The following is a 27,670-nucleotide window of genomic DNA, read 5'->3' on the forward strand; positions in this document are numbered from 1 at the left end:
GATTTTTGCTACTTTTTAGTAGCGCTGATTGTTGGTTTGTTAGTGCAAACATTATTTTGTTGTTGGTACTGGCAGTTGGTTTTGACCCAAAGGTAACAGTTATTGTTTGACTGTGTTTTGCAGCCTATGTCTAATGTTGGTTGTGGTAGGTTATTTTTTGGTAGCGACTTCGACACATGGCTTTCTGTAATATGTAACTTTTGTTAGGGCAAACTTTGCCACTGCGATCACTATTCAGGTTATCTTTTGTGGCTGCCCCTGTTTGCTCTACATATTACTACAAATTGCCCGAATCCAATGTAGTTGGAAGCGAGTTGTTTGTTTGTCCACATGTGTCATCCCAACCGGGTAGAACATTATTAATGTAGCTGAGGTTGAGGATCCGTTTGGGACAGGTATGCCATATCTCGTGAGGCGTCATAAGATGCCATCCAAAGTATCGCTCCCTTCGAAGAAATAGTACTGCACACTGGCAGAGAATATGTTCCGAGCTCTCGGGCTCGTAGTTACAAAATCGACAAATGTCCCGTAAATAAACCTGTGATTATACGTAAGTCCTTACGTTTTAGATCCATTTGTTTTTTGGCTCTCGTTGTATGCAGCTTGGTTACACCCTAGTAACAATTTAAGTTTTATGGTAGGTTTATAGCCACTCATAAAACTTAGATTGCATTTGTAGCATGCTATAACACTTCGTTACTTGGGTAGTGACCGCCAAACGGTAAGATAACAAATACTCACAAGTTTGCTATCTCTTGACATTTGGTCATTAGACCGGTATCGGCTAAGTGCAACCATCCTTCTGCTGTAGCAGCGGAATGAGAGGGTGCCAAAAATTAAAATCCTTACCGTAAAATTTATGCCCTAATCCAAGGCACAGTGGGACGAGCCCGGACTTAAGTCCATATATGGTTGTTATGCGATATTCTCGCTAGTATTTTTCTCCTATCGGCTGGGCCATCAGAGACATTTTTGCGAGATTTTAAGTGATTTGAACGTAAAATGAATTTTTGGCAGTTTGTTTAAGGGCGTAATTCAAGTGTTTTTTGCATAATTTGACCATAGGAACTACATCCGGTTATTTTCGTTTTTCAAAGAAATGGTTGATTTTATGCATTGCATTACTTCACCAAAATTATCGGTGTGATAAAATTACATCATAAAATTACCAGAAATAAGTCACTAGTTACTTTTGTTAGTGCTTAGATAACAGTTTGTCATGAATTTTTATTGAATTCAAATGCTATAATAACAACGACGCCCGTGAATACCCGCGATCACACTATACTCATTCGAAAGCTTTTAATTTTCTCTTTCAAATGAGTATATCCTAGTTTTGCGAAAACTTGCGATAAGCAGTCAAAATTAAAAAAAAAAAATGAATGGAGATGCATGGTTATTGGTGATATTGAATTTGAATAATCACTTTATAGCTAGAATAACGACACGAATACATGCACAACTTTCAAATAGCATTGAGAGCATGATTTACAAGGGTTTTACTAGTGATCAGGACTAAGGAGCCGAGTGGGAAGTATGTTTTTTAGATGGTAGAGGTATTAAGACTGATTAAAAATCAGCAAATATTTTCAACCATCTGAAATAGGGTATAAAATGTTTCTGGAACTATTTCTTGCTATCTTGGGCAATAACTGTCAAATAGTGTGAACACAGTTGAGTTCTAGTCATTTGGTGAGATTATTTTGATCCGAATTTGCATAGCACTGATATAGCTTAAGGGTATGCGATTTTATCCAAATAAAATAAGACATTTTTAAATTAAAAGGGTTTTGGATTTATTTTCATTTATGATATGAAATAAGCAATCAAAGTCACTTAAAACACACCTACGAAAAAAAATCGTTAATAATCTTGTTGATTGGAGAATGTAATTAAACATTCCACTAAGATGCTCGAAATGTTTGTTTTGAAAACGATAGAAAATGTAGCTTTCATATCAAGTAACCTACTAACGAAATAAATATTCCAAAATTAGTCGAACACATCTTATCTGATTCGTAAAAACAAAATAGTCATTTCTGAAGCCCCATGATCAATTGTTAATTAATTCATTTCAATATGGAAAATAAATTCCAAAATTACTATTACAAAATTACTATTGAAAAAAATCATTATAAAAGACAAAATACTTACTTTTGAGCCACTCTAATAAGTAGCAAAGCTAATTTCTATTTTTATAATTTTTGCTACTTTTTAGTAGCGCTGATTGTTGGTTTGTTAGTGCAAACATTATTTTGTTGTTGGTACTGGCAGTTGGTTTTGACCCAAAGGTAACAGTTATTGTTTGACTGTGTTTTGCAGCCTATGTCTAATGTTGGTTGTGGTAGGTTATTTTTTGGTAGCGACTTCGACACATGGCTTTCTGTAATATGTAACTTTTGTTAGGGCAAACTTTGCCACTGCGATCACTATTCAGGTTATCTTTTGTGGCTGCCCCTGTGTGCTCTACATATTACTACAAATTGCCCGAATCCAATGTAGTTGGAAGCGAGTTGTTTGTTTGTCCACATGTGTCGTCCCAACCGGGTAGAACATTATTAATGTAGCTGAGGTTGAGGATCCGTTTGGGACAGGTATGCCATATCTCGTGAGGCGTCATAAGATGCCATCCAAAGTATCGCTCCCTTCGAAGAAATAGTACTGCACACTGGCAGAGAATATGTTCCGAGCTCTCGGGCTCGTAGTTACAAAATCGACAAATGTCCCGTAAATAAACCTGTGATTATACGTAAGTCCTTACGTTTTAGATCCATTTGTTTTTTGGCTCTCGTTGTATGCAGCTTGGTTACACCCTAGTAACAATTTAAGTTTTATGGTAGGTTTATAGCCACTCATAAAACTTAGATTGCATTTGTAGCATGCTATAAAACTTCGTTACTTGGGTAGTGACCGCCAAACGGTAAGATAACAAATACTCACAAGTTTGCTATCTCTTGACATTTGGTCATTAGACCGGTATCGGCTAAGTGCAACCATCCTTCTGCTGTAGCAGCAGAATGAGAGGGTGCCAAAAATTAAAATCCTTACCGTAAAATTTATGCCCTAATCCAAGGCACAGTGGGACGAGCCCGGACTTAAGTCCATATATGGTTGTTATGCGATATTCTCGCTCGTATTTTTCTCCTATCGGCTGGGCCATCAGAGACATTTTTGCGAGATTTTAAGTGATTTGAACGTAAAATGAATTTTTGGCAGTTTGTTTAAGGGCGTAATTCAAGTGTTTTTTGCATAATTTGACCATAGGAACTACATCCGGTTATTTTCGTTTTTCAAAGAAATGGTTGATTTTATGCATTGCATTACTTCACCAAAATTATCGGTGTGATAAAATTACATCATAAAATTGCCAGAAATAAGTCACTAGTTACTTTTGTTAGTGCTTAGATAACAGTTTGTCATGAATTTTTATTGAATTCAAATGCTATAATAACACCGACGCCCGTGAATACCCGCGATCACACTATACTCATTCGAAAGCTTTTAATTTTCTCTTTCAAATGAGTATATCCTAGTTTTGCGAAAACTTGCGATAAGCAGTCAAAATTAAAAAAAAAATGAATGGAGATGCATGGTTATTGGTGATATTGAATTTGAATAATCACTTTATAGCTAGAATAACGACACGAATACATGCACAACTTTCAAATAGCATTGAGAGCATGATTTACAAGGGTTTTACTAGTGATCAGGACTAAGGAGCCGAGTGGGAAGTATGTTTTTTAGATGGTAGAGGTATTAAGACTGATTAAAAATCAGCAAATATTTTCAACCATCTGAAATAGGGTATAAAATGTTTCTGGATCTATTTCTTGCTATCTTGGGCAATAACTGTCAAATAGTGTGAACACAGTTGAGTTCTAGTCATTTGGTGAGACTATTTTGATCCGAATTTGCATAGCACTGATATAGCTTAAGGGTATGCGATTTTATCCAAATAAAATAAGACATTTTTAAATTAAAAGGGTTTTGGATTTATTTTCATTTATGATATGAAATAAGCAATCAAAGTCACTTAAAACACACCTACGAAAAAAAATCGTTAATAATCTTGTTGATTGGTGAATGTAATTAAACATTCCACTAAGATGCTCGAAATGTTTGTTTTGAAAACGATAGAAAATGTAGCTTTCATATCAAGTAACCTACTAACGAAATAAATATTCCAAAATTAGTCGAACACATCTTATCTGATTCGTAAAAACAAAATAGTCATTTCTGAAGCCCCATGATCAATTGTTAATTAATTCATTTCAATATGGAAAATAAATTCCAAAATTACTATTACAAAATTACTATTGAAAAAAATCATTATAAAAGACAAAATACTTACTTTTGAGCCACTCTAATAAGTAGTAAAGCTAATTTCTATTTTTATAATTAAAATAGAAATTTAGCGCTCAAAAACTTTTAAAATTTTGTTTGTATCTTCATTACAAAATAATTCTTTGAGCCACCCTAAAGTATAATGAATTTTTTTTACATGTGTCAATATCAAAAACGATTTAGTACACGAAAATTAATATACAGAAATTTTAAGAACGACTTCGAAAAAAAAACATATATTTTTGAGATACCCTAATGAATAGTAAACGCTTATTTTTGAAATGTTCTAATATCAAAAACGAATTCAGCGTACCAAAATTACATAAAATCGTCCTATTTTAACCGATACAGCAAAGTTTGGACTTTAGTCCACCTTTTGTTCTAAGTCGTCCCACTGTGCAATGGCCGGACAAAACTATGACCGGGATTCGAAGCCAAGCCTAGCACGAAACTTGTAGGGGAACCAGGGCGACCCCACAGTAATTTTGACCTTACCCTGCTAAGCGGGACTCTGACAGGGTTGACTTTATTTCCCTAGCTATTCGTGGAAACAAAACGGAAAACACCAAGAACACTGTAAACATGCTTTTGGAGGAGATTGAGGCGATGGAGCTGTAAGAGGAGAAGGATTGCACGGAAAAACAAATTTGGGGAGCTACTGAATAGTGGCTCGTTGGAGGATGTTGTGTCCTGCACTTCGTTCATTCTCAACTGCCAAGCTGGAGACGAGGATCGCACAGTGGTCAACCATGACACAGACCAGCTCAGTGGAGCAACCGGTAAATCGGAGGGCTCCGAGAATAAAACAGGAATGTGGGAAACTCGTCACTTCAGCGGAGCAGCGAAGAAACGCTATGGGTGGCTGCTGAGAAACGGCCACAAACTCACGGAAGCGATCGAGTTGGCAAAAATCCCAATAGGGAAGGCACCAGTCAAACGATGGACACCGAGTCGCCGAACAATAGTGGGTGCAGGAAGGAGCCCCGAACGAAAAATATTAAGGGGCAAGATCCAAGACCGACATAAAAAACTGAGCAGCGCCCAGCCTTCAACGAAATGGTCAAGTCGAACTCGATGGTCACCATTCCGGTTTGTCCAAAAATTGGCAGGCATAATTCTCCCGGATCTACGAACCATCCTGAGACTCTTGGGCAGTCAAGACTGACCTAACATTACCTAAATCTCGAAATCCAAACCACAACCCGTAAAATGATAATTTGAGTGCCCAATAAACTTCACTGAAAATTTCAGTGGTCTTTTGGTCTACTGGAAGGGGTTCCGCAAACGGCTCAAGGTTTGTACGGAAAAATATACCAAATGTATGGGGGAATACATCAGATTCACATTTTCAACTCTAGGTGGTGCTGTAATTGGAACTAACTGTAGCGTACAATTCTACTCTTTGGTAGGAACATTTTCACTCTTGATCACATCTTTTAATACAGGGGTCCATTTCAAAATTTCGATCAGCAATATTGCATAATAACTTTAACGGTAATAGCTCTCTTTTCGCAATGAACTGAATGCTTTAACTATTTGATTAAAACATGAAAATGAACAGCAGTAATTTCATTGATGCTAATCGTTGACAGGTTTTCAGTGGTTCGTAGTAACACTAAGCTAAGCCCTAAGCTCGACCCCTGCCAACAGAAGACAAAAGACTAGCTTGTAGGATATTAAGCTTGTTTCTAATGACCCTGCCATTTCTAGTTTTACGATCTGCATACTTCATATTCTTGCTCTAACTTGAGTACTATGTCTTTAAAAAAATTCGTAACTTCCCCTACCCAGTAATCTCTAGCTAACTGAATGTCGTTAAAAAAATTAAAAATAATTAATACGACTTATGTACGTGTTTACAACGAGCGAAACATAACAGAGATCATGATGTTTTTTGAGCATTTTTCATAAGTGAAATTCAGATTAGTTGCCACTATTCGCTGTGTGCCAACATAATTAGTTTTGTGGCCCAAGTATCGGTTGCATTCGGTTTGCTTAATCTTTATCTACAAAAGAACGAACACCGATTTTGGAGTTGGTAGGGTAGTGATTTGCCGATGAGCTGAGAAGGCACAAGCCAGAGAGAAGACGTAGTGTACCTAAGAGGGATTAGCCATGGAGTGCGAGAATAGGAAGCGCTGCATTGGCCTGAATTGTGCTCGAAGGGAGAACACAGCTAAGCAAAAAAACACCGTGTTCATTTACTGTTGGAAATAGGGTTTCTAGTATCTGCCAGCATCCTTATAGTTAAAAACTCACTATAGGCTAAGCTAGCCAGATCTCGGAATCAAAGAAGATGTCGCATTAGAAAAAATCTGTAGTGTGAGTGTAAGTTGCAAATTAAAGATAATAATACTTGTTGAGCATACAAAAGCTGATGATTGAAATCACGATTTTTTATGATTAATTTCACTATGAAGTGGCTCTAGATTTTTTTTTTTTTTGAAAAAATTAGTGTACCGGTTTTTTACCGGTACTGAGGGCTTCAGTTCCGCAGTATCGGTTCCCGCCCGAAAGGATCGGTACTAGGAACCCTAATATCCGAGTAAGGGCAAAAATACTGTGAGGTGTGCTCTAGTTCCCAACAGGCTTGCTGGATATTTGTCATAACTTTGAATCCCAGTTCTAGTTTGGAGTAATTTTCGATTGAAAGGCCCCTTGCCATAAAAATGGTGAGTTTTATGTTACCTCACCGTTTGATTACCACACTTGTACTACATATATAGTCTTATATGAATAGATCAGAATTTTGTAGGTAATTAAATTATCGTTCTTATTTTCACGTACAGAGATAAACTGATTCATAAACTGTCTAAAATCCCATACAAACTTCGAATACGTTGGTACGAAGGCTCAAATTTAGAGCGGGACTCCTGGTGGAACTAGAAATCGACTCAGGGGTGGGTCGATAGAGTTTTCAAAAATCCGTAGTTATTGGCCCTCACACAACTTCTGCGGATAAATACAACGCATTTTTCTCCGTATAAATAACAGCGCCGGAGAATGAGCGAATGAGTTTATAACGGTATCCTTTTCGCGTTCACTGCCTTCCAAAAATAGAAAAAAAAAGTCTATCTTTGTCACTTTTCTTAAAAATAAAGTGTATATTTTGACACTTTGATAGATTGACATAATGTGTAATAAAAGTGTCATTACTAAGTAACTGCATTACTGGAATTGTATGGGAATTCCATCATTACTCGCCTTACACGTTCATTAAAAGTGGCATTACTGCTCCCTTCGTGTACTAGCCTTTATTGATTTACACGAAATTAAAATATTAACACCTACTCCGGTGAGAAGGAAAAAATCAGATAAATTTTATCGGTAAAATTCTTCTCACGCTATTTGTGGAGACGGAGAATTTTGCGACTCATCTTATCTCAGCTTCTTTTCGCGTAATTCTCGCTCAGAGACTTACAATACCTGGAGATGACGCATATCATGTCGTCGTTGTTGTACTATCTTATGAGAAGCGCCATTTAGCACATTTCGAGAAAAACGATTTTTAAAGTTTGAAATTGAATATCTTGTAACTTATAAATGGTAGAAACAATTCAGAGAAGATAATTGATGCTTCTATCTATTCTGTATCAATCTCTCAAATATTACGTAGATCGGTGGACTACATTGTGAGTTTTTACTAAAAATGTAAACAAAAGTCGCATTCACAATGCGAGTGTATTGATGACAAAATTTGTATGGCGTATCATAATTGTGCATGGAAAATTTTCCTTGCAAATAAAGCATCAATTATTAACTTTTATTCATATCTTTGGTTTAATTTATTCTATAAACAATCGGTAAGATGCATTTAAAGGAAATGAATCAAGGAATCTAGAAATAATAGTAACTTTTGGTTAAAGTGTTGCCTAATATGCTATATTTCTAGATTAAAACATAAACTATGTTTTTCTCACAGCTCGTATATTTTTCTTTAAATTTTTTTTTGCCATTGTCATTTTACCCATAAAAACATCTAAAACTTCAATACAACTTGAGCAAATTGCAAGATACAGTGACTTGAAGTAAAAAATTCATGATTTCTCATCATGTTTCTCGCTATATCTTAGTAACCAAGTAGAATTTCATAATTCTGAAAACGCCACTTTGTAGAGATTTTTCAGACAACACAGTTTGCCTCAAAATGGTGTTTGTCATAAGATAGCACAACAGCGACGATGTACTAAAATTCTTCCAAACATGCTATTCAGCTTAACCCAACCATTATTTCGCACAAAAAATAAAGTTAGTGGATTTAGTGGAAATTGACTACTTCACACCCATGTGCTTTTAGGCTCCATGCAAAACTGACTAGGACATCACTTCACTAAAAAAATTAGAAATCCTATGGAAGTTGTATTGGTTTGCACTCTTCGCAAAAGTTGTATGCAAGAAAATTATTTTTCCTATTTTCATTTGCAGTGATAAACTGATGAATGCGGTGTCACCTAGCTGTGAAAATGGAAACTTGTGGGCTTTCTCCATGTAAATTGTCGAAAAATCCCATACAAACTTCTATCATGTTGATCCGGTAGTTAGACTCGTCCGATTTGGATTAAATTTGGAGCAGACACTCCTGGTGGGACTAGTAATGGACTCAGATGGGAGCCATTTTTTCATGTTACTCTTGTGAGGAAGCTAGTACCAAAGATGGAAGGTTCACACTCGCCACCTCTAAGGACAAGAAGCATAGAAGAACGCCGGACCGTGAATATCAAGGCAGTAATCACGATAATGACACGGAGTGGAAGAAAAATGAACGACTTACAAGACGTGTGAGACAGGAACCATCATAATTATTCTCTTATTACATCGTAGTAATTTATAAAGGGCCTACGAATCCGTTAAACTGACGTATAGAGCCAAATAAACAAAATGAAAATCGGAGAAGTTAACTATGGTGAATCAACAACTAAAATATGTAGAACACAATTAGAATATTCTTTTGTTGCTGTCATCCTTCTTTTCTAGCGCATAAATGCTCCATAACTATTTTTTCTTAAAACTTTTGGGGTTAAGAAACATGACCATGTTTTTATCAAGATAGGTACTTTGTTTCATAGTTAGAAATTGCTCAATTGTTACCGTCCGATTCTCAATAGAATTCTCTCAAAATTTTGGAAAAAATAATCGAGATTGATTCTCAATCCTCAAATCCATCTATCATACACGATTGGTTATGAAAAAAGTTTTACCGCCTATATTTATAGAGCCTGAAAGCAATTTAAAAGAAATTTTTTCCTAACAATGAAGGTGCAATGGGTGTGACGACTCTGAATAATTGAAAGTACAACATTTTGAACGTCATTATGGAGATGTGAGCCGACATAAGATGACGTTTATGGAATATCTTATACAACGTGCAGACACCCACGAAGCCAACGCATTGAAACGGTACACTAGTACACTAGTACATAGTATGATCATATTGAGTTGTAATTAAAATATTGTAAAATAATCTAGGTAGGGGAATTGTTCGGTTGTCGGCGCACTTTTGTTTTTGGCTCACGACATTACTCCAATTGCACAATATATGGGAATAAGCATACCAATGGAAAGCTATAGGCATTAGCTAATAACTGATGAAAGGATTTGATTTATTCCGTCAACATGAAAAATTTTATTATCAATTTCGTAAAATGATAATTTTATACCATTTTGAAAAATGTGGTCGGTTATCAGCACCCTAAGAAAAAATACTAAAAAAAGAAAAATACGAATGAAAATCTTCAAGATTCAAAGGGAAAAGAAAATTTATTCATTTTAACTACCATCAAAGTCATTTTGAACATCATTCTTCATCAGAACCACAATCTGTGTAGGTGAAAAACTAGTGCGAATATAACGCACTGCAAATGTACTTACGGATCGCATTCACTGCAATTGAGTGAGTTTCAGGCAGCCCATTTCTTGACCAAAGCTTCAGACAAATCAGATAGAAGCCAAAGGGTGAGGGGGCTACATAAAGTGCGACTCAACGGGGAAAACCAGGTGGGTTTTCTTTATGGAAATGTAAACCGGAAATCGCCTTTCTGGGTTTCAGAATGGGGCCAAAGATCGATCTCTGGTATCTATTCATAAACCCCGTTCCAAAAATACCCATATTGGTTAGGTTATTGAGAACTCACCATTTGCCACAAAAATGGGGTGCCGAAAACCGACCATGTTTGGGTGCCGACAACCGATTTTAGTAACCTTTTTTAAAACTGAACAAAAAAAATTGTGGCGAACTTTTCGGTACCATTCAATGTTTAATCTCAAAATAGAATAAATTCATATCGTAAATATGCAATGCGCATACCTTTTCGATCGATTTACTTCTTTCTATATTTCTAAGCAAATCATAAAAAAAAACTTTCAAGTAGAGTTTCCCTTGTTCAAAAAATATATTGGTTGTAGAACAGAACATTCGAGTCTGTTTGCTTCAGCAATCGGCACAAAAAGATCGTGCTAATATAACACATAAATGATATTTATCTAGGGTGACCACACGTCCTGGTTTCCCAGGACATGTCCTGGTTTTTAATAGACTGTCCTGGTGTCCTGAGACTTTGAGGGCTCTTCCAAGGAAAAAATAAATCTTCGCTTGATTCATTCAAATCGCAACAAAAACAAATCGACCCGGTTCTGGACCAAAATCAGGGCACTAACGATAAATAGCTGTTTCTTCTTGGTTTAAATCGTCATTGAATTCTGAACCCAGCGGATTTCCTCCACAACATTTAAAAAGTCACATTGTACTAGTATCTCTTGCCAGTGGCATATGTATTTCCATCTTAAGATGGATTGCTGGAAATCCACGAATATGTTTCCTGTCCATTAAAAAGGACGTCAATAACCATCGAATAACTTCACTGAGAGCTGTCTCGAAGTTTTGCGAGCTTGTCATTATAGATCCTCGTAAGACTTACTAACTGCAATATTTTAATGATGATCAACATGGCATCACATCGTTTGACAGCATCTTACCTTCTGCTTCAATCATCATATAATATCGTGCATAATAAAGAGTATGAATTGCCGTGATAAACCAACACCCAATCTGCAGCTTATGATAAATCGAACCACGATATAACAATCGCTAAAATGCAGATATTTTTAATCAATAATAATATTTGTAGTTGTTTCGATCGTAATTCACGAGAGAGATTGCCAGATACCAACATTCTCTTCAACGTCAACAAATACCTCATGGAAGGCAACTGATACTGTTGATGTTTCTGCTCTACTTCAATGATATACTGTTCGTGCTGAAGGCTTCACGACTGTCCTTCGCGGATGATCTCAAGATATTTCGTCTGATTCGTCATTTGAAGATTTCTCTAACGTCTGCATGCAGTTTTCGTCGATTCCCAAGTAACAATTGAAGTTTTATAGCATGCTACAAGTGCAATCTAAGTTTTATGAGTTGCTATAAAACTATCATAAAACCTCAATTGTTACTAGGGTTTGCATAGAAAGAGCCGCATGTGTGTAAATCTGAAGTAGTGTTCGAACTCATTCTCACGAAAGGAAGACTCTGTTGGTTTCAACTCTCTGCAGAAATTGAACGCGAACTTTTTGTATTACCGAAAACCTGGAAAACATCTGCCCGCTATGTTCGAACAAGAAGTATCGTCAAATTTATTTTGCATGTACGAAACGATCGGCCCCCTTACGATTGTCGTGGTTTTTTACTCGTCTGAAATGGTCACCCTGTTTTAGGGGCCATACACTAATTACGTAAGGGCAGGGGGAGTTTCGAAATATCTTACAAATTCTTATCTGAGGGGGAGGGACGGTTTGTTCTATCTTACGTAATATCATAAAAAGTATGAAAATGAAATCAATAAGAAAATTATTCTTCACACAAGAATTATTTATTATTTGTGCCATGAACATTTTCTATATCAAACAAAATTAGCACATATTGTACATCATGGCCAAGGAATGGTGGACCTGGAATTGATGTGTTTTGCAGGATATGATTGTTAAATTAATTATGTAATTTTGTTTATTGTTGCCATCGTGAGGAGCGTCTTAATTGTCGATGGTGTTAGAGCAGTTACATCAAGGTATTCGGAAAATGTTCTGTCATGCGATTATGACAGATCTTGTGGGCCGAATATTTCTAGAGTGTGAACTGTATTTTACTCCAAGAAAATTCGAAGATGTCGGAGCTATGCGTACGATAATCGTCACAGTTGGAGCTCAGAATAAATTCATGCCAGAACAGGTTATAAATTCTTTTGAGCTCTGCATCACAAGAAAATAGATTCAAAGCAAGTGGAATATAGCGAAGCAGATTATATGGACCAGATTGGCTTTAAAAAATATCGCTCAATAGTTGTTCTACTAGGATGCAAATAAAATTACTACAGATGAATGCAGTTAAATTTTGTCATGATTTTTTTTGAAATAATTCTATAAGTATCGTTTTTGCTATCTTATTTAATGAATTAACAATATGATTTTTAATTACATTTTTTCCTTTTTTATTTCGACTATGTTAGTCAAATTTTCTTTTTTACGTTTTAACGACATTCAATTAGCTAGAAATTACTGGGTAGGGAAAGTTATGAAACTTAGAGCCATAGTACTCAAGTGAGAGCAAGGATGTGAAGTAAACAGATCGGAAAGCTAGAAGTGGCAGGGTCATTAGAACAGGTTTAATATCATGCGGGCTTAATTTTTGCCTTCTGATAATGAGGGTCGAGCTTAGCGTTGCGTTGCGTTGCGTTGCGTTGTGACGATGATTTTGGCGGATTGCACACTGACTTCATCATGTTTGACTGCTGATTATCTAATAAGAGTTGCTTAGGAAGTGGTAAGTAGGAATTCATACCAATCCGACCCATATTAAAACCTCAACAGCATGATAGCCATCATTGCCGGCCGCCCCCATCTCCATCGTTCACGGGGAAGGATAAAGGATAAGGTAGACGGGAAGTGTTGATGCTCCACCTACTTAACGGAAGGACGACGATTCATCAGACTCTTCCATAGGTGTCGCGGAGTTGGTGGTTTGGAAGGGTATCAGGTCTAGGATTCGCTCCAAGCAAAGCATATTTTATTAGGTAGTTGTTTAGTTAGTCTTCGAGTGCACGATCACTCGAAAAAGAGATGATTTTGTTTAGTTTTTGGTTATTTTTAAACTCTGGGCAGCCGGCTACCGAGAGTATACTATGTTCCCTAAACAAAAACAATTTGAACTCCACACAGCCGATCGTGGGAGTATTGCCTGGAAAAGCTAATCTTATCTGCGTAATGGGCCGGATCACTATTTATTGCAACAGTATTTGGACAGAACTCGCTACTTCTTCTCTACGATATATTTATTGGCTTGAAAACTACCAAGTGACAGCATATTATACTGGCAAAAATAGCGCGAGATGTTATAAATCAAGGAAAGTATTTCTTATTTTCCATATCGGATTGTTTGTGGAATACAAGTATACGAGCGATAATACCGAACACTGAAGAGAAATATAAAGGATTGTTAACCTGATGCACGGGCTTGTTAGCAATAACGGAGCTTTAAATTAGGTTCATAAAAACAAAAGCGGCGAATTTTCAATACGTATTGACCCGTGTTCATAGATAGTCTAGTCAGATTAGTCGTATTGGGGCTAATTTCCGATCAACTATTCATTTTTACGGCAATGTTTTCTCGACTAGATCTGTTCGCACCCTCTCATTCTGTTCGCACCCTCTCATTCTGCGGTCTAAGGACCAAATGTCATCAATAGACTTAGACTCGCGTGGAGGCATGAGATAGGGAACTTGTAAGAATTTTGCTATCCCACCGTTTGACTACCAGAATGGATGGGAGAACAGTAATACTAGCAAATACCGACTACCATAAGAGCGGTGCAAATTTGAACGAGTGACGTAGGGTACTGCACTGAAAAAAGGACCAGGAGTGCGATTTTACGAAGTTTTAGCTTCCGATGGCCCTACATTTTCTGACAAAGTGAAGTTCTTGAATGTTGAGATTTTTATTACTGTTTAGAAAAGCAAAAGTATCATAAAGCTAGTGTCAGGCCTTCATGAGACCTCAAGAAGTCACTTTTGGAGGTATTCGTAAATGTAGATTTGTCGGTAGACGGTTCCAAATATAATAGAAAAATACCTAATTTAACACAACTACAGATCACTTGCAACATAAAAAGCTTTTTGTGAAATTCGACAGCTCCATCTTAGGCCAATTCAATAAATTTCCTACATGAAAGTTTCCATTTTTTAAAAACGGTTTTTAAACCAAAGCTTTGGAAGTTAAACCTTGGCGTGGAAGTGCCGGTATATTAATATATTCTGTTATTTAGTGTAGAATTAGATTTCGTCATTTACGGCTAATATACAACCGCCAGAAGAAACTTAAAACGTTGGTACACAATCAAGAAAGGCGAATCAGAAAAGGTATATGTCAGTGATTCACTAAATACAGACTGGAAAGAGGGTAATATGGAAAACCTTAAGGTCCGTCCAGATTAAGTCTTCGGTACGGAGCAAAACCTCGGCCTAGGAACTCCTAGCATGTTGTTAGTCGCCTCTTACGACATGGGAGCAGTTCCCAGAGGTGCTATTCTTGGTTGAAATAGTGCAAAAAGATTTCAGCCCGCCGGACACCACACGGCTTCTGATAATGAGGGTCGAGCTTAGGCAGAATAACTACTATAACTTTTAATTACGAAAATCATGATAAGATCTTATAGGGGGGGGGGGGGGGGTGAGTTCGTCAGAATCTTACGAATTCTTATCTGAGGGGGAGGGTGAGGTTGGAATGTTCTAAAAATGCCTTACGTAATTAGTGTACGGTCCCTTATCAGAATGTTCATGTCTCCTTTCTGTCAAAAGTTCCATAGAGGTGTGGACAACCGACCAGTGCCGGCAACCGACCACTTTCCCCTACAATGCATTAAAAACTTTGGAAAAGGATAGTAATGTCAATCATTAGAAATAAAAAATGGTAATAACTTGTGACCGTTACGCGAACTTAAGGCTAGGTCACAATTGCTTACAACACAAAATATATTCAGGCAAAAGAAACGAAATAGTTTACTCAAATGTTCAAATTCAGTACACCGTACAACAGATCAACACAAACAAATCTAAAGATGGAAAAACCCTATTACAACGGTCACAACGGTGTGAGTCCTCGCTGCAATAATACAAAAATACATGCATGTCAAAAAAATATAAAAAAGCTCCGTACGATGATAATCCATTTTGTTAAAAATACTAAAAATTAAAAATGGCCTAAACAGAAAAACTAATAAAAAGGATTCCACGGTGTTCCTAAAACCGTTGTTAACAAAAAAATGACCATAAATTTGTCATACGGCATTCGAAAGATACAGTATCCAAGCATCTTCTCAGTGAATTTCAAAATGATCCATCGAGGGATTCGAGAGAAATTGCAATTTGAAGTTTTATGACACGTCTCATAAGGCTACCAGCAAACACCCACGGGTTTGGTCCTAACTCTACAAACAAAATTTTTTGTCTACTTATTTAGTACATGGCATTCGAAAGATATAGTAATCAAGTATATCCCCTGCAAGTTTGAAAATATTTCATTGGCGGAATCGAACTTTATAACGGTTTGGATGTGGTATGCGGTCATAGATGGGTTTTCTACCAGACTTCAAGCGTGAATCCATGTTTGTCCATTGACTATTTAGATCTCGCGGTTTTTAAAGCAAAACCTTACTATTTAATTACATAAATATAATGTACAGAAGGTGTTATTTATATGGTGCACTGAAAAAATGTGAAAATAGGGTTGTCTACCAAACGTTAAATATAATGTGAAAACTAAAAAAATGAATAAAAGTTGGAATGTTTACTTCAAAAGGCCATATCTCAATGGTTTGTTGACCGATTCTAATTATTTTTTTCATTATTGAACAGGTAAACGTTTCATTGTTAATTTACATTAAGAAGAATATAAAACAGAGTCATCTACATCAATAAATAGGCGATATATTTGATCTCAACTATATGTATTATCATCATTTAGTAAATATTTTTGTTTTAATAATAGCTGCCTATCCATTTTTATATACTAGTTAATTGCAATTGCTGTATAAATATCTGAATGTCAAATTCTCATGATAAGTTCAATTCGACAATAAAATGACAATAGTTAGAGATGTGAGCAGATGAACTTGTACTAATAACATCCCCTTTGACCAGTTTTAACATCTGTCAACCCAACCAGCGATTGTACAAAATTTCCAACAAAAACCTATCATAACATAAATTGAATCAGCATATACCTTCATATTTTTTAAATTTATGGTTTTATTTTTCCATCATTTGTAGTTTGCGTTCGTTGCATTCAACTAATGCATAGGTCATCGTGTTGAATACAAAGATATTCACTAAATAGTGATAATACATATAATTGAGGATAATTATGCTGTATAGTGTTTGAGGTAGGCAACTCTATTTTATATTCTTCTTAATGAAAATTAACGATGAAACGTCTACTTGTTCAATAATGAAAAAATAATTAGAATCGGTCAACAAACCATATGGATTTATCCATTTTTTTAATTTACACATTATATTTAACGTTTGGTAGACAACCCTATTTTCATATTTTTTCAGTGTACCATATAAATAACACCTTTTGTACATTATATTTATGTAATTAAATGGTCAGGTTTTCCTTTAAAAACCGCGACACGTATAAACGATCTAAATAGTCAATGGACAAACATGGATTCACGCTTGAAGTCTGGTAGAAAACCCATCTATGACCGCATACCACATCCAAACCGTTATAAATTTCGATTCCGTCAATGAAATAGCTCGAGTGATCTTAGGTTGACCCTACCCAATATTTACATCCAGTTCTCAGTACCTTGATTAAGAAACTCCTGTTTTATCATGGCATGAGTACGAGAGCTTAGTGGATCAAATACTTGGGTGAAATATTTCAACTCAGGTTGAATATTATACGGCCTTTAAGGTTTATTAGATCAGCAACAACATACCTTTCTTGTTTTTTGGTCAAATGAAGACGCGCCGTTAGTAGTAAAATATTAGTATTGATTGATTGCTTGTTCTTATGATCTTCAAATAGTTTAATCAGCCACAAATAAAGACTCATGTTCCAATTACACTCAGAGAAAGAAAAACAATCATTCTAGACTAGCAAAAAATTGAACTGTTGAACCAGAGTGTAGGTCTTACTTCTTGTTTCCCGTGGTCAGATAATGTTTTCCTGCTTTCGATCTTTTTTCATAACTTTTAAAACGCTGTCATTCGTTCGAAATTAACCTGTACAAGAACTCGCGAGAATGTATACAAATCCAATAAAACTGAGATATCATGTTCGGATAATTTCAACACCGTATTTATATATTCACACGGAAATTCTGAGAACTCAACACGTCGGCGAAACCCAACCGCCTCCAAGCGACAGATGATGTTTTCATTTCACTCTCACTTTTCGGTACAAGATCACTTCATCAGATTACTCCCCGCCACACATTCACCCATTCGAGGGGTCGTACACTGACGGGGCGGATTTTCCCGCCCAATGAACTTGTCTGTTGGAAGGTATGCTACAGGCACAGGAAGCGAAAAAAGAAACACTTTTTCAATTTGAATTCGTGCGTTTTGCCGCGGCGGAATCCTGAGATCGACTGAAATGTTGATGGTCATGTTTTCCCACCGCGGACAACTGCCGATTGGCCGAAGCAACCGAGATCGCAATTTTGTCCGTCGTCGCTCTCACTCGCTCAATCTTCTCTGGTTTACATCGATGGATCCCCAAGTATTTTGTATACTATCAAGTGTAGTACAAGTCGGTGACTTTGAAAACACGCACCGGTGGAAACGCGGCCGTTGAAAAATCGGGAAACATGCCGAGATTTGTGAAAAGTCTGAGCCAGGTTGAGCGCAGCTTGGAGGAGTTCAAGAGCCGTGTGTATGATTTATGGAAGATTGAGATGGTGGAAAATATGCTAATGGGTTTCCACGAAAATGCTTGCAATGGAATTCGTCTCTCAGATGTTTGATGTTGAATGTATCTTTCGAGGTTTACGGGGAATTATTTCCACTGGATTTGTTCTAAATATATCAGAGCATTTGTAGGCCACTGTTGCTCATTACCGCAGCAAATTTGAAAAATGTTCTCGAGGTGAGCTCTGGAATACGTTGTACATGATACTTTCACTCAAAATTATAAAACACAAAATTGTCAACTCGAGCTCTTGAGCTTGAGTTGTTCAAAAAATTAAAAGTTATTCAAGAAATTAAATTCATAAAATAAAAATCATTGATTTTTTGAAAATGCTGAAATCTATTCTAAGTTTAATAAATTATTGAAAGTCCAGAAATAACTGTGAAGGTTTAACAACTTCGAAGAAGTTTTTCGACACTAGAAAATCTTTTGATATAATAATTTTAGTGATTAAGAGGGGATTTTTCAAAAGATTGCAATTTTTTTATTACTTTACTTTGGAAGTACAACTCCTTGAGAATATTTTCCTAAATTTTTACAGAGATCCGAGAAATAGATCTAAAGTTACAGCGTTTCAAAGCGCACTTCGTCTACCAAGAGCAGCGGTAACTTGAAAATTTAAACTCGATTTTCTCGAAATGTCGTTTTTCCAAAAATGGTTTTTCTGTGATCACGTTTGCAGGAAAACTACTCAACCGATTTTTTTCAATTGATCGTAATTAAATTTTCTCGTATCTTAACGATTCCTTTTTTATGCATAAATTTTTGTTTAGTAGATGAGAATTTTTTAAATGCGATTTTTAAAACTTACAATAATGATTTTTTTTGGAAAACGATCCAGAATGCAGGAAAAAAATATTTATTCAACTAATCGTTAAGGTATGAGGAATACGTATATACTAATGGAATTTTTTGAGTTTTAGGAATTTAGTTGATCTATTGGTCTTCAATCGTGATCACCGCAAACATCTTAAATAAAAATAAGATTAAATAAAATCGGGGGAAAACCTATAACTCCACCAATTATTAATATTTTTTTATAAACTTATGCTTGTTTATTTCACTGAAAAATGAACTACCAAAATACTATCAGTTTGATGTAATCAAATTATTGCTTTATGCCTTTACGTAATTTCAAACTTTCTTGACATTTTTCGCACAAAAAGGTATTTAAGCTCTTAAGTCTCCTAGAAGTGGTTTTATAGAATTGACTCTTTAAAAATAGTAAGAGACTTGGTGTCTTTAGCAAAGTTTTTAATAATGTCGTTTTAAACAATTTTATTGCAAATATGTAGGCCACATGAATGCAGCATATCGAGATATAAAACGATATTTAGGAAATTTTCTTAAAGCCAGTACTCTTCAATATAGTTTTTTATTGTAAGTTTCAGAGACTCATCCCTTGAATAGAATGTGAATTTTATTGTTAATTGTTTATAAATAGCAGAAGAGATTCAGCAAATACAGTAATATTAGAATAACTTGTTTTAATGAATGTCTTTCACAGATAGTCTATTATATTTCGATACTCTGAATATACGGAGTATTCGTATCTTCAACAAAGTTATGTGAAATAGCATATTCGAAAACTTTTCTGAAGAGTTTAAGTATCCAATTCAATTTGTAAAGAGTAAATTCTTTATATTTTTTCTAAAAGGATTAGCCGCCAAAATAATCTTATAAGATGATGTGCTCTTTCGCGTTGTAAAATTTTTCAATAATATTAGAATGAATGTGATCGTCACCGTAAAAAAAGTTTTCGAACATCTCTGTATTTCACCTATAAATTTACAAACGCTGTCTCGAGCATATCCTTATATCTGAACCATACTCTTAAAATACTCTTAAAATTAAGCCCACGATCATTCAAGAACACACACAACTACGCCCGCATTCTTACAAACATGAAAACACCCTGGTGATTCAGTGAACGTTTTAGCACCAATAAACTTACAAACGCGGTCTCAAAGGGCATCCTACATGGGCGTTTATGTTCGCGCGATAATGCATCGGTCACGTCCAGCAATCTTTTCTCTCGGGTTTGCCTTCAGTTGGACCAAAAAAAAAATCACACTCAAACCCTTTAGTTATAAAATCGAATTTACACACGCTAGTACACGCGACATACAAGCGCCCGCGCGTTCGAACACGTTAGCGCACAAACGCTCGACCCCTTCGCGATAATATACGCGATTGTGAAGTCCCTACACTCACACATGCGCGAACCGTACAATGACCTATCACATTCAGTATCATAGCCCGCTGCAATCGGCCATAAACAGTGCAGCGAGGAGGCGGATATAGCGTAGTTAGTAAATCGATTGCCTTATACGTAGCTCACCTGGGTTCATATCCCAATCCCGCACATAGGGCTAGATTTTTTGTTAGGAGATTTTTCTTACCCGAATAGGCGAATAAAATTAAGGTTAAAACCTCTATACTGCCGTTATAAGCTTAATTGTCTCATGTTCTATGGGATTCCCCATATACAATTATGCGTAGAACGGCAGTATAATCGAAATAAAAAAGTGTAGCGTGCGTGTCTCGAGAACAAATGAACCATTGTAATTCTTTTTGTCATCATGAGTAAAGTAGACGAAAAAGCTCTGCTTTGACCCAACAACGCGCTCGTTAACTTTAAATTTTGTTCAATACGACCGAGTTTTTGTGAAAGGGAATACATTCCGAAGGAGAAAATGCAGCTAAGGCTTGCGGAAGTCAATTACCTTCCATATCATAATCTCCACAAAGCAGTATTAACTCTTTCATGCAGTATAATTTCGACTCTCAACCAGTTCGGGTGCTTTTTAAACTCGTTGCGGTGCTCCATTCCGGGCAATGAGAAGGCGAACTCCTTAGCTAAGGGAAGCCCTACAAGATGACGTTTATGAATGACAAATTTGCTTCAACTTCATTCGTGTGATGTCCCGAATCATGGCAAACCATTACACGCTGGATGCATATCTCCGGCGTATTGGGCTCGTGGATAGCGGAATCTGCGCTTGTGGCGACTGCTATCACGACATCGAGCCCGTTGTCTGGGCATGCACCGAGTACAGTTCCGTCAGACCTTGGCTAATGGACACCCTCCGGGCCCGAGGAAAACCAGGCAACGTCCCGGTTCGAGATGTTATGGCAAGCCGCAATCTTTCCGAAAATCTGTCAATATACAGATTTAAATACTTCTTTTTTTGAGCTTGAGCTTGAGCTTGTGTAACCACCCCTGGTTGCCACTCCGTTATCGATCGGGACTAGCTGAAGTTGCACAGGGAATCAGTAATTAATTATGCTTGGGATTAGCGAAACATCTTTCAATGTGGTAACTCCTGGTAACCCTAAACTGTTTCTCATCAATACCGGCGCCGGCCAGGCCCGAACGTAGATCGCGGAAGGAAAGGGAAGTAATGGTTAGTCCGATACTTGCTTTTACTAGAGGCCGTATATACTGCTGCGCACTCCACAAGTATCACGGGAGGAGGATATTTTTGTTAGTAGAGTATAGAAGTTGGATATACTGCTTCTTTACCGACGATAGAGAGGTGATTTCACTACCTGGACTAGATATCGATCCACCAATTTCATGGACCGGGGACCAACGGCTTTACTTCCCTTCCGAAGGAAGACGTGACCAAAGAATTTTTCACCTCAGAAAAATCTCAACGACCTCGTCTGGAATTGAACCCAGGCCAACTGGAATGAGTGGCGGTCACGCTTACAACTCAAGCTCTTCCTGTCTCTTCTAGTTTTAACTATAATTCATAATCCCATTGCAAACGCCCAACTCTACTACCACATAAAAATAACTCTAATTAATCTCCCCGAACCTTTACAAAACTCAATCATGCTCTCTAGTTCTTCCCAGTTTTAAGATAGTTGTAAAAATTGTCTCCTTGGTTAAAAATTATTTGCTCCAGTAATCTCCTTGCTAAAAATGTCAAGATGTCATAAAAACTAAATGACCCCCCTAATCTTACTAAAATTATATTACCCCCTTGTGTATATGTACAAGATAGCAATTAAAAAAAAATTATATTTATAATATTTTTATATTAAACAAAATAACGCAAACGTGCCTTATCAAATAAACCAATTGATTAAAAAAAATATGATCATTTCATTCCGCTTTCTTTTTGTTCATTTAATTCATTTGATTTCATTTTATCTATTTTCTTCGTTTCAATCCTTTGATTCAATCTGATCAGTTTGTTCATTTCATGCCATTTATTGATATCATTGATTTAACTTATTTTGTGCACTGTTTTCATTTTATGTATTTTATTGATTTTTTCCAGTTCTTGCATTTTATTCAGTTTCTTCATTTTCGGTTTACTCATTCCTTTTATTTATTTCAACCCATTTGTTAATTTGAAACAAATTTTATTCTATTATTTTTTTAATATTGTCAATTTTTACACTTAGCGAGCTGAACTAATTTGATTTATTTTTTTTTCATTAAATTTCGATTTATATTAATCAATCTACTCATTTTATGAACTTGAAAACTTTTTTTCATTTTTTTCTTATTAATTTTTTAATTTAATTTGTTTTATTGATTTTTTATATTTTATTCAGTTTGAGGTTCTATTAGTGCAGGACTCGAAACTGTGTTCATCCCACCTGTAGTTTAGTACCTACTTCGTATAAGATCTGCAAACTTATGAATGATCCAACATTGATATGCGTAATAAATGTCTTATCTTACTGCTAGGTAGATTAAATCGGTTTTTTTACTGCAATCTCGTTTAAAAATTATAAATAAATAATTTTTCATGCCAGTGTTAGGAATAAGTCATACAAAAAAGTATATACTTCCAAACATTTTTTGGATAAAAGAAATCAGATCAATAGAACAAGCTCTGTTCTAGCCGTTAGAAGAAAACGCATTGTTTCCATTTTGAGGCCGCCATTTTAAATTTTCAAAGAAAAAATAATTTTCTAATTATCGATAAATAACGAATTAAAAATCAAAAGCAGAAGTTCGTATGTCCTTTAACTTTCCATAAAAAAATCGTATTTCTTTGATTTTCTGCCGAATTCAGGAGAAGGACCCATTAACGAAAATCTTCCGAAACGCGATAATTTTCGAGATGTTTGGAATTATTTTCAACAGAAACAATTCGTGAAATTCTGCCCTTTTCATGAATTATTCATGAACTTTAACCAATTAAATGCTTATCGTTTTAAACAAATAATGATTTTTTCAGTGTATTTGGATCATGGAGAAGCTAACAATAAAAAAGTTTTCCTAACAACAACTTTTAATATATTTTTATAATTTATTCTATTTGCAATCAAAAATACTATTTTTTTAAAGGAGGGGAGGAGGCGGTTAAGCGTAAAAAAATAAGTTGTTTTGATGGATAAAGCGATTTGCGGTGTTAACTGCCATTCAAAAACTACTTGACCGATTGATTTCAAACTTTGCATACACATTCTATTTAATAAAATACCTAATCCCTACGTTGAGTTTTTTCAATTAAGGGGTTTTTGACATTAAAAATGTCTTACTCCACTATCTGGGGCTAGGTGTCATTCTAAAATCTAAACTATCTCCCATGTAATGAAACTATGTAAGGTTTGCACGCTTATAACTCCGATATTACTAGATGGATTTTAATCATTCATACACCAACCGATTCAGAAACACCTAACTTAAATATTGGTAATAATTTAATATCTCCCCAATAAAAGTAGACTTTTGGAAATTGGTAAAATTAAAAAGTTCACGAAAAACGGGAAAATTACCATTCGTGAGGCAGATTTCTCAGACACAGCCGTCAATAGAGGGCAGCTTAGTTGCTCAATGAAACACGAAAAGTCATAAATAGAAGCAACGCATGTCCGTTTAAATCAGTAGTTGCTCTTATCCCATACGAGCAACATCGTCTCCGGGCGATGCAATAAGCGCTATCGATTTTAGGTAACGTTGGCATTTGCATACACTCGCACCTAAGTGACTTAATCCAATAGTTAGTTTATAAATAGAGGTGACGCGTACCCGTTTGAATCAGTTTTTGTTCTTATGTCGAACGGGTAAGATCATGGCTGCAGCGTCTGGGCACTACAATAAGCGATAGACGCTATGCATTTTCGGCAGCGGTGGCCGTGTGCGGATTTTTCGGGTACCAGCACGGTGTCACAGAATGATTTGCAAGGTGGGTGGGCGGGGTGGTTTGGATTTAATTCAATACGGTGTGTGTTTATTTTTATGCATGCGTGTGCGTTGTAACTTGTTAATCCATGTTTACGGCGCTTTGTAGCTGCGTAGGGTAAAGAGCCTATTGGTTTTCATGTTTCATATTTCGGTTATATGTTTTTTATCAGTAAGGCATCTGATAACGTGCTTCTGTTGTTATTGCACTGTTCAGCAGCGTAGTATTTTATATAGGAGAGTACACTCAGGTTTTTTTACACGGATTTTGAAATTTACGCGGTTTTCATTAACGCGTTTTTTTTTTTAAATTTACGCGGTTTTCATTTACACGGCCTGTATCCCCTGCGTGAAAAATCTGAGTGTAATTGCATCGGAAACAATCACATTCCCAGCAGAACTTTTTGTTTTCTAATTTTAAACACTTGTTTCGTACTGCACACAACGGAAAATTTTAAAACAGAACTTACCGTACCAGCAGCAGTTGAAGCGGGTGTTCTTTTTCGATTCAAATTTAAGCCATGTCTTAAGCGTTACTGGACTTAAAATTGTTTTCCCAGTTTATCCAGTCAGAATATCTGCCCTACCCTATGTATTTAAAACACAGTTCTAATTGCGTTTTAAAGTATACAACAAATAGAACGGTTGGGTATACTAATTTAAATTTTAAAATAAATCTGTTTTAAATTATGAAACAAACCGCGGTACTGAAGATATAATTATGTCAGTCCTATTACCACATAAAACACCTATATAACATAAAACGCTGCAGAATTGGTTTAATAATACAATGTTTACACTACAGAGTTATAACACGTTTTAATAATTAGCAACAAGAAAAATGTCACCAAGACAGCATAAAAACCCGTTTTAACTGGTAGTGCGAACGTTGCATAACAATGTAATTTATCAAATAATTTCATTTTTTCCACCACTAATCGATCAAGAAATACTTAAACTTGATTACTTACATTATTGAAAATTTAAATGGAAAATGAAGTTTCATATTTCATGGAGAATCTGTATATTTCCGTTGGCGGGCGTGGGCTTCCTCATCACAGCTCTCAATATGGAACTTTTCTTTTGAATATATTTTCTGGACAGACCAGCCTATTTTTAATAGATGGATCAGCCAAATAATGCCAATCAACTAGTGAGATACTTGATTAATTAATAGATTACCGTTAAAAGACCTTCAATAAATTATGTTTTGATAGGGAGGGTATATAGCAAATTGTAACATATGAAAACAGGCGAGTGAACAAGAACGTGAGTCGATATGTGTGATAGATAAAATTCATTCGCACGCTCTTGAAAAAAGCTACATTTTTAATGTCACCGTGGTCGTGTCCTGTACACAACCCTTTAATTTTTTTACTAATAAAAAGGCGGAATTGCTGTTTTACAAGAACAATTTACAAAAAAAAATGTTAGGAGTATTTTGATTTGAAATGGCATTTAGAACTATCTATATATATAAAAGTCAAAGTTTGTATGTATATGATTTATAGACTCCCAAACGGCTTAACCGATTTCCGTAAAAATTTGCACACAGTAGGTATTTGGTATGGGGCGTGTTTGTGTGCTATTAGTTGGAGATTATCTGCCCGCCAGATGGCGCTTTGGAACAAATTGTGTTTTCCTCCTATTTCGCAGAGTGTCGCAGCAACGCGCGATGGGTATTAGCTAGTATTCAATAAAAGAATAGTATTTTTGTATGCAAATATTATGAATTTTAAAAATATGTGAAAGTTGTTTTTAGGAAAACTTTCTTATTGAAAGTTTTTTCATGACTCAAATAAAAATTTAAAAAAAATCTTTTTTATGTTTAAAATATTTGGTTGTTGCTAGTTAAAAATGGATAGTCCCTAATAATTTATAAAATGGGTATAATTTCAACTATCTTAAATATTATCACGTTTTTGAAGATTTTCGTTAGATGCATCTTGATTTTCAGAAAAAATAGCATGTCAATTGGCATGAAATTTCAAAACATGTTCAAAGATCGCTAGAAAAACTTTTTTACTGATAGTTTCTGCATTCTGCAAGTTCAAGTTAAAATGTTTTTTCTCGTTAGATTTTCATTGACATAAGAGATTCCCCCAATTTTCCAAAAGCTTTCATGATGCTTAAAACAATGTGTTCACAATGTAGTGATCAGACAATATGCTTCCAAAATTATTTTGCACAATATTTAATTTTATTAGTCGGCATCAATATTTTTTTTCAATCCAACAAATTTTGGTTTGGAAGGGGGTTTAACTAATAGAACCGCTCCCTCGAGCCACGCCATTGAATTTATCGTTTTCCATCTGATTTAATTTTCTAACAATGTTGTTGAATGTAGATCGTTGAACTCGTCCCATTCAAGCACAACATAATCGTGTTTTTTCTGAATTGACCAATTATTATTTACTTTACTCATCCCTCATTTCATATTTATTGTGAAATCTAAATAAACAAGCTAACCTCGTTAATCTTCCAAAGTATCTAATGGTCTCTTAGTTGTATATGTTTAACTTGGAACACTTGCTAGAATTTCATGGCTCACCGCGGGCGGGGGTGAGCTTCGTATTAGAAGTTAATTATATCAACAATCATTTGAAGCGAAGTCAAACCGCCCGCATCGTGGTGGGTACCTACATAACGCCGCGCCATTGATCTCGCTCTTCATGCAATTATATTCCAGTTTCGACATTTATGTACGATAGAAGTCAACGACTCAAGCTAAAACAATGCTCGAGAATCTTGCCTTGCTGGTAAGCGATTACACAGGTGTGCAAAACTGTTTGGTATTAATCCGGGATGCTGACAGAGCAATGTAAAACATGCTAGATAGGGTGTAGTGGGTGCTACACTCATTCGAACTTGGGTGTAATCAGTCTATCTCTTTTTTGCACTACACCGGTGTAGCATCGAGAAAAAACGAAAACACTCTTAGCTTAGGATATTATTTCCATGGCTATCACACTTTTATATTTTTATTTCGTGTAATATATTCTCAATTCATAACGTCGTTCGGAGACAAAAAAAAACCCTTGTTAAATATTTTCCAACTAAGTTCGTTTGTGGCACCCTAATGCAGAGACAACTATCCAGCGTTGAGAGGGCTTTTCGCGAGAAAAACTCCGATTCAGCATCGTGACCTTAGCGGGCTTAGATGAATTTATTGAATTTAAAAGCTCGTTAATATAGGTGAGCACATGAAACGAGAA

The 27,670-nt window shown here is 35.9% G+C and overlaps 1 protein-coding gene across 1 annotated transcript in view; it reads right to left on the bottom strand.

Moving 5' to 3' along the window:
• LOC131684880 (myogenesis-regulating glycosidase-like) overlaps nucleotides 1–17,990 on the bottom strand; it is a 67,658-nt gene extending 49,668 nt beyond the window's left edge. The window contains exons 1-2 of the mRNA XM_058968123.1: nucleotides 17,786–17,990; nucleotides 17,530–17,616 (exon numbers count right to left, since the gene is read on the bottom strand). The gene's annotated coding sequence lies outside the window, so the exon portion shown is untranslated. The remainder of the gene's footprint in view (nucleotides 1–17,529; nucleotides 17,617–17,785) is intronic.
• Nucleotides 17,991–27,670: the final 9,680 nt, after the last annotated feature.

The sequence above is a fragment of the Topomyia yanbarensis genome, chromosome 2 (genome assembly GCF_030247195.1).
Source record: "Topomyia yanbarensis strain Yona2022 chromosome 2, ASM3024719v1, whole genome shotgun sequence".
Lineage (NCBI taxonomy): Eukaryota > Metazoa > Arthropoda > Insecta > Diptera > Culicidae > Topomyia > Topomyia yanbarensis.